The 8,413-nt window shown below is 46.6% G+C and overlaps 1 long non-coding RNA gene across 2 annotated transcripts; it reads left to right on the top strand.

Annotated features, from left to right (window-relative positions):
- On the top strand, positions 1-3,371 carry LOC119306124. Of its 2 annotated transcripts, none has more exons than XR_005148871.1 (9): positions 1-226; positions 612-689; positions 782-1,402; positions 1,489-1,740; positions 1,820-2,040; positions 2,120-2,425; positions 2,506-2,606; positions 2,682-2,846; positions 2,934-3,371. It is a non-coding gene; the product is annotated as an uncharacterized LOC119306124 (long non-coding RNA). The 2 variants fall into 2 exon arrangements; XR_005148870.1 differs by having other exon boundaries at positions 612-704.
- The last annotated feature ends 5,042 nt before the right edge of the window (positions 3,372-8,413 follow it).

Raw genomic sequence — 8,413 nt, 5'->3', positions numbered from 1 at the left:
GGCGCCACACATGTAAAGTGCAGCACCTAGCCCTCGGGCGCTGCACTATGACTTACATCCAGCCGCGGCGGCCCTCTCCTCCCCCGCCCACCCCTTTGCCACCAGTTACAGAACGAGAAGAAGCCGTGGCGGCGGTCCTCTCCTCTCCCCCTCTCAATCCCCTCTCCTAAATCCATCAGATCGGACGATTTGGTCCGTGGATTCCTTCACCAATCCATCCTAGAAGGTACCCTCATCCGATCCCCTTCTTTCCATCCATATAATGTATGCTATTTTGAAGATTTTGAGGAACCCTTGTTTGATTTGATTAGATTTGAATGTTGCATGTATTATAATCTTGCATGTACCTAATTTTGCGACCCTAGTTTATTTTATTTTATTAAAAAGATATGGTTTGGATACATAGGTTGACATGTTATTTTATATGGAAAAGAGATTTGTATTTAATCTTGCATGAAGTAGGCCTAGTTTAGTTTATTTGTGTTGAAATTATATTTGTATTGACAAGAATGCTTTAGATACATATGCTTTGAATTTTGCATCTAGTAGGTGTACTTTAGTTTATTTGTGTTCAAAAGATACGCACCAATGACAAGAAAGCTTTTTTTCAGATTGTTAGGGTGGTTTGGCTTCTCGATGATCACTGGGACAAACAACACTGGTCGTACGCTATGTCGGTGCAGCAGCGGGTAATAATGAAAGTGGTCAGTGTTATGAATTTCGTGTTTATTTCAAACACAAATGCCCCATATATGTAATTTTATGATTTGTTTGTTTGTAGGAGCTTGCACCTCTGAAGCTTCGGTCTCACGGGGTCACCCTTGGGTGGATGCTCTGTGATGAGTGGTACACACCATATGTAAGGGAGACGGGACTTCTCCCTTTCATTCAGTTGGTCAGCCGGTCGACGCCACCCAACAATGCTGTAGCACTCACCATGCTTATTGATCATTGGAGGCCAGAGACACACAGTTTCCATCTTCGGACCGGGGAGATGACCATGACGCTCCAGGATATAGCTATGATCACCGGTCTTCCTATCGATGGGAATCCTCTATGTATGAACACCAATTCTGATGGGTGGCGCGCGCAGATGCAAGCCCTTATCGTTATGGTTCCTCCAGAGCCTCGGGAACCAGAAGCAGAAGACAAGAAGAAGGAAAGAGTCGTAGCCGGCGCTCCTTTCACGTGGACTACAATGCACTTTGGTACTTGCCCTGAGGAATCTAATGAGGACACGGTCAAGACATATGCTCGTGTCTACATGTGGTACGTGATATCCAGGACTATATTTGCTGATGGCATAGGCAAGAATGCTCCATGGATGTGGCTGAAGGCATTGACCGTCTTCGATAGCAAATGGAGTTGGGGTTCGGCGACACTGGCTTACTTGTATAGACAGGTATGAAGTTGTTTCTTTTTCACTTCATTGCTACATTATCAATGCGATCTTGCTGTTAATTCAACCATGTTCTCTTTTATGTGCAGCTGGACGAAGCCTGTTGTAGGCCATCTGAAGGTATTGGTGGTTGTATGCTCGCACTTTCCATATGGAGCTAGGAGCGTTTGCCGGTTGGACGACCGAAGACCGTGAAGTACGAGGATTGGGACAACAGAAATGACCCACTACGGCTCCCCACTTGGGCTTACAAGTGGGATGTGTTAAATGAGACGACGGATGATCCGTCGGTCATGTACAAGTTGTACAAGAGCGAGCTGGACGCGATCACGCCTGAGCAGGTGAATCGTCATTGCATAAGTGATTATCATGCTTCTATCGTAACTTGATATAAATCTTGCATTCTATCCCATTTTGCAGGTGGAATGGGAGCCGTATGGAAAAGGAGAGAGTTTTGGTAACCCTGTAGAGTTCAGGTTGAATCCGATGTGCACTAGGGATAGGGATCTCTGGCATATGTGGTGCCCACTCATATGCAACTGGGCGGTTGAGCTTCACCTGCCACATCGGGTGTTCCGCCAGTTTGGTTTGTTCCAGCCACACCCGCCGGAGTGGGAGGACACCGACAAGTTGCTACACGCGTAAGATATAATTAACCTTGAGCACTTAGCGGCTTCTCGGCCGTTTCGATGGTGGTAATATTCTGTTTCTAACTTGCAGGTTGGATAGGAAAAAGCAGCGGAAGATCAAGGATTGGGCCAAGCATCACAGGAAGTATGTCGTACAGTTCGCGCTTAGTGTGGAGCAAGCTAGGGCTGGAAAACGAGCCCAACTTCGTGAGCACTGCCCGATCGCGTTCAACAACTATCTCATATGGTTTCTTGCAAGTACCCGTGTGGAGGTATGCAAGCCGGCGTATGCTGAGGAGATTTTGGAAGATCCCACCGTTTTTGATGAGCTAGCCCAGCACCAATAGTCAGGAAAGGCAACTCGGTGATTCCTTCAGCTCCAATGATGAACTTTGTGGTATTTGCCCTTTTTGCTTTTCCATTCGCACTATTCTCATCTTCGCTTGCCTAACACATTAATACCGTTTCTGTTCATAGCGTGCCCAGATCAAGAAAGCAACTGATGAGACCGAGACTATTCTGGAAACAACCCGGCTGGCAAAAGCGACGGGGAAGGTGCACTTAGAGCATTCATTAAGGTTCACATCTCCTTCAAACTAGCACTTAACATGTTTTGCTACGTTCGATGTCTCATTCACTTGTACATGTTGCAGCGCCAGGGCCAAAAGTTAAGGCGGCTATCAAACCTTTTAGGTTGTCGTGACCCCGAATATGTATCACCAGAATGGTCTAGGTCAGCGACACCATCAGGTCCCACTTCGGGCCAGGGCCATGGTGATCCTTTGGAGGATGAGGATGTGGGTGTGATCACCCAAGAGGTATGGCATGAGCATATATCCAATTGTTGATGCATTGCTAACTATATCCTCACACACGGTCTTTCCATATCTTTTGTTGATGCATAGGTTATTGATGATATGACCTTGGGGACATACCAGGTTCGGTCTGCATACCAGTTAAAGCCTAGGAAGGAATCAACAAATACACACCTGAAGACTTCACCCAAAGAGGCAAAAGGATGGTCGGCACCTCGCGGATGGCGGCTTTGGATGACTATTTGGATGACAATGTGGATGACATGGAGGAACCGGAGCCGGAGCCGGAGCGGGTTCCTCTTCCTAGGAAGGTGAAGAAGATCTCCGTCAAGAGGGGGGAGGAGCCAAAAAGTGCTCAAGGAACTAGTCATCATCCTCTATTTGTAATGTTGAACTTGGAGTGGTGGTAGCTCTTAGTAATGTGAAACTTATTATGTCGTTGAACTTGGAGTGGTGGTAGCTCTATGTTAAATTTGAAGTTGTGGCATCTCTTAGTAATGTGGAACTTGTTATGTCGTTGAACTTGGAGTGGTGTTAGTAATATTAAACTTGTTGTGATGGTCACTATAGGAGTCACAGTCTTTGTTGAACTTAAAGATCCTTACTGTTTATTGTACGAAATGTTGAACTGTGCCTGAAAATGACCTAGTCTAAATGACAAAAAACACTAAGTATTTGTCCAGCGCCTAGCTGGGAGGCGCCACACTCTACAGTGTAGCGCCTAGCAAGCGGCCGTTGCACTGTACAGTGTGGCACCTCCTAGCTAGGCGCCACACAAACACTTAGCGAATTTGTGGCTTGGGAAGAGCTATCCAGAGAGCAACAAAATGTTTTGGTAGTTACAGACCTGTGCAACGCCCAGTCTGGAGGTGCCACACTGAGCAGTGTAACGCCCAGGAGCTATGCGTTGCACTGCTCAGTGTGGCGCCGCCAAGCTAGGCGTTGCACAGGTCTGTAACTAGCAAAACATTCCGTTTCTCTCTGGACAGCTCTTCCCAGGCGTGCAACGCCCAAGAGCTAGGTGTTGGACTAGTGCGTGTGACGCCTAGCTATTAGGCGTTGCACCCCTGGGAAGAGCTGTCTAGAGAGAAACATAATGTTTTGCTAGTTATAGACCTGTGCAACGCCCAGCTTGGTGGCGCCACACTGAGCAGTGCAACGCCTAGCTCCTGGGCGTTGCACTGCACCCCTTGGCATCACACGCACTAGTGCAGCACCTAGCTCTTGGGCGTTGCATGCCTGGGAAGAGTTGTACAGAGAGCAACAGAAGGTTTGCTAGTTACATACCTGTGCAACGCCCAGCCTGGAGGCGCCACACTGAGCAGTGCAACACCCAGGAGCTAGGCGTTGCACTAGGACTTAGAGAATTTTTTGGCATATGCACACATAGTACGATGATGTGAAGTAGGACTGGTACCTAGCAAGCAAACAACTGTGAAGACAACATATGCACAAAGTACTTCACGACACATACTAGTTCATAACACATATTACTTCAACTTGAGGAGTAGTTCATACAACCAAATTTAGGAGGAAATACATAGTACTTCACGACACATAGTAGTTCACAACCAAATCGAGGAGGAGGCATAGTAGTTCATGACACATAGTAGTTCACAACCAAATCGAAGAGCATACTTTAGAGGATAACACGATCATCGTCCATAAGCAAGTTGAAGATGACATAGCTCTATTGCATAGAGCAAGGCCCCTTTCCCTTCTTCTTCTTCCTCTCTTCTTCCTCTTCCTCCTCCCTTTTCCTTATGAGGTGAGCCTCCTTAACAACCCTCTCCATGAATATCTGATTGTCCCTCTTTTTTTTAGTTGCAATTGCCGAAAGCTTCATGATTCTTTCTTCAAAATCCTTTTGACGCTTCTTCTGTGCCTCCTCACATTTCCTCACCAACGCTTGCTCCCTAGCGTACATCACATTTGTCGCTCTATCTCTTTCCTTCCTCTTCTTCTCAAGTTCCTCTTCCTTCTTCTTCTTTAGTGCGGCTGCATCCTCATCTCTAAGCTTCTTCGCAGCCTTCTCCCACCATCCCGCCATCTCATCTTCGCCATCCTCCTTCATTGTCGGTTTGTTGGGTTGGGAAGCTGCCATACCTACAATGAGTGAAACATAATGGTCAGTAAAGACAATAAAAACAAATGGAAGAACATGTACAACAAGAATATATGAAAAAGAAGAACATATGAAAAACAAGAACATATGAAACATTATAGTTAGTGAGCAACATACGAAAATGGTCCATCGAGGTATCCAAACATTTCTCTATAACAACCTTGTCCCTGTCCATCACCACGACCAAGTCCACCACCAAGGCCAAGACCACCACCAAGGCCAAGTCCACCACCACGGCCAAGACCATCACCACGGCCAACACCACCACCACAAGCTCTACCACCACCACGGCCTACACCACCACCACAAGCTCTATCACCACCATGGCCTCTTGTAAGTCCTAGTTGCCGACCTCTTTGTTGCCTAGATCCTCTTTGGCTAACACTTGGTTGGCTTGGCACTTGTTGGCTACCACTTGGTTGGCTTGGCACTTGTTGGCTACCACTTGGTTGGCTTCCTTGTGTAGCTCCTCGTTGGCTTGTGCTTGCATCATTTTTCTTGGACCTTTTCCTTGGTTTCGTACATTTTCTTTTGTTGTGGCCATGACCTTTGCACTCCCCACAACGGGAGCTCTCACGAGGCTCTTGGAATTGGTCGTTGCCTGTTTCGCGGCGGCCACCATCGCCCCATCCGTCCATGTCACCTCTAAGATGCTTTGTCTTACGTCTACCCCGTTTAACAATCTTCAACTCCGGATCCAGCCATAGTTGAACACCATGGTACTCCGGCCATTGTGATTGGTCAAAATATGGGTGAAAGCGGGGAGCCCATGTTTTCTTGACCGTCATGATTGAGAACTCCGACTCCCTCACAGTGCGTGGGTGATTGATGTCCACATTCCTAACGCGACCAACGGTATACAAGTGTGAGCATGGGAGATGAAGCAACAATGGCCTCCCGCAAGAGCAATCACATTGTGTTAATGACACCTTGAAAGCCTGACCTCCATGTTGGCGGCCATCGTTTGTGGTTCCTCCTGGCTCTTTCACTTTGTACTTCCACTCTTCGTTGTCATATAATATAGCTTCTTCTGAGTCCGCCTTCCGTGATTGAAATTCTAACCATTCATCGACCTTGGGTGGGAACTTGTACTTGTACTTGCGCGGGTTCTCACCCGCTATCTATGCATCCATTTCCATCGAGTACTTTAGAAAGTACGCATTCATCTTGTCAAATGTGTATTGAACTATTGCCGTCACGGGTAATCCACGTGCACCTTTGAGCACCCTATTGAAGCATTCGGCCATATTGCTTGTCATTTGACCGTATCTCCGGCCATCTTCATCAAAAGCACGTGCCCACTTGTTCCGGTATTGAATGTGCCTATTGAGAAAGTCTTGACCCCCGGGATGTAGTTTTTTGTGTGCGAGCAATTTGTGATACAAAGTGGCAAACCGTTTGTCGGAGAAAGCGAGACAACAATCTTGAAGATCATCGGCCAACTCCTTAAGGCCACACGCCCTATAAAAGTTCAAACAAAAGTGCCTCATGCACAATTGATGGTGCAACGGAGCATGCCCGGGAATGTCAATCTCCACCGCGTTAAGAATTCCTAGATGCTGATCCGATATGACACAAATTTCCCTTTGAGCGAGTAACACCTTCGTCCTCAAAAGACGCAAAAACCACCCCCAGTTGTCATTGTTCTCCATCTCAACCAAAGAAAATGCCAATGGCAACACCCGGTTATTGGCATCACTTGCTATTGCAACCAACAAGGTGCCCTTGTATTGTCCGGTCAAGAACGTGCCATCAATGGCGATGACCGGCCTACAGTGTTCGAAAGCCCTCACGCATTGCTCGAATGCCCAAAATGCACGACCAAATACTCAGACTTTCCTTCCTTCATGAACTATTGTTTGGTGCCCATGAGGCTCGACCACATGAACCATGCCCGGGTTTGTCGCGGCCATGGCTAACAACAACCTAGGGATTCAGTTGTATGCTTCCTGCCAAGTACCATACAACATCTTAAATGCGGCTTGCTTCGTCTTCCATGCCTTGTCGTACTTCACCTTGTAATGAAAGATGGCTTTCACAAGGTCAATGACATGTTGGACGCTCATTGTTGGAAGTGTGGATATTGAGTTGGAGAGCCTGTAAGCGGTGAACTCGGACGTGAGTTGTCTGTGGTCTTGGGACACAATCTTGCCATCCACCCTTTTGCCTCGGCACATGTGAGTTGGCATACAACTCACTATGTGCCAAGTGGGACCTCCTTTCCATGCTCTTGCATGCACAATCCACGGACATATTTCATCTTCACATGCACATGCAACCGTGTAGCGCACATTGACGTCCGAGTTCACCACCTTGTGTGGACGATAATGCATAACCGAGTAGTTGTCGAGCCACATCTTCAATTCCAAGAAGGTTTCGAACTTAGACCCTTTTGCAATCTGGTTCTTGTCGTCTCCCAAATCACGGTGACATCTTGGCCTAACCCCAAGAGATATACATTGGACACCATCTACCATAGCTTCATCCGCGAGACTAACATCCTTGAACAATGTAGTTCGATGATCCCAACCGAATACCTTCTCGAAAGCTTCGACCTCCTTCACCGTGAACCCCTCTACATCAACTTGTTCGTCGGGACCATCATCATTCGAGTCCGATGCATATGCACGGGAAAAAGGGATGGAATGGTCCATTGTCTCTTGCAAATGATATTTGTCGAGATCACCCACATTGTTGTCATGGAGATCAACTTCATTGTCATCGTCCGCATACTCATCATTCTCCTCTTGCAAAGCTTCATCTTGGTTGTTTGTAAATAGGCTTAATGTTGGCCTCACTTCTTGGGTCAAAAGAGGTTCAACAATTTCATCTCATTTCAAGGGTGGGGGGATACTAGCAACCAAAGGGGAGGGGTTCCGGTTCAAGTCCAAATGCAAACTTGAATCAACCTTCTTTGTTGCAAATAACTCAAGAGCCTTGTCTAGTGATTCGGCCACCGTTTCCTTGTATGCAACCCAATGTTGCTCCGAGTTGACACACATTGTCTTTCAACGGATGTGCATTCCAAAACCTACATTATGCCTTCCCTCCAACTCAACGATATCACTAGGGTCCATCCAATTCAAATCTTTTCTCACTTGTAGCAACAGCTCCGCATAGCTAGGACTACCATCAAACACCATGTCAAGCTCATCCGGCTCCGGTTCAATATTGCCTTTCAAGAAGGCATCTTTGTCCCCATGATGAACAAACACACATGTTCTACCCATCCCTATAAGAATTCAAATAACACAACGTAACATTGCTTCCATGAGTACTAATCCAAGGATTAACAAGGAATACAAACCCTAAAATATATATCAAACAACAACCCTAACCCTAACCCTAACTATAACCCTATCCCTAAACCTAACCCTAGCATCAACATAAGAACACCTATAAGAATAACCCTAACATACTAACAAAGCCTAATCATAGGAAATTT

Source organism: Triticum dicoccoides, chromosome 5B, assembly GCF_002162155.2.
Source record: "Triticum dicoccoides isolate Atlit2015 ecotype Zavitan chromosome 5B, WEW_v2.0, whole genome shotgun sequence".
NCBI classification, from domain to species: domain Eukaryota; kingdom Viridiplantae; phylum Streptophyta; class Magnoliopsida; order Poales; family Poaceae; genus Triticum; species Triticum dicoccoides.
Note: the sequence above shows the minus strand (reverse complement) of the source record. Positions and strands in the feature narration are given on the sequence as shown.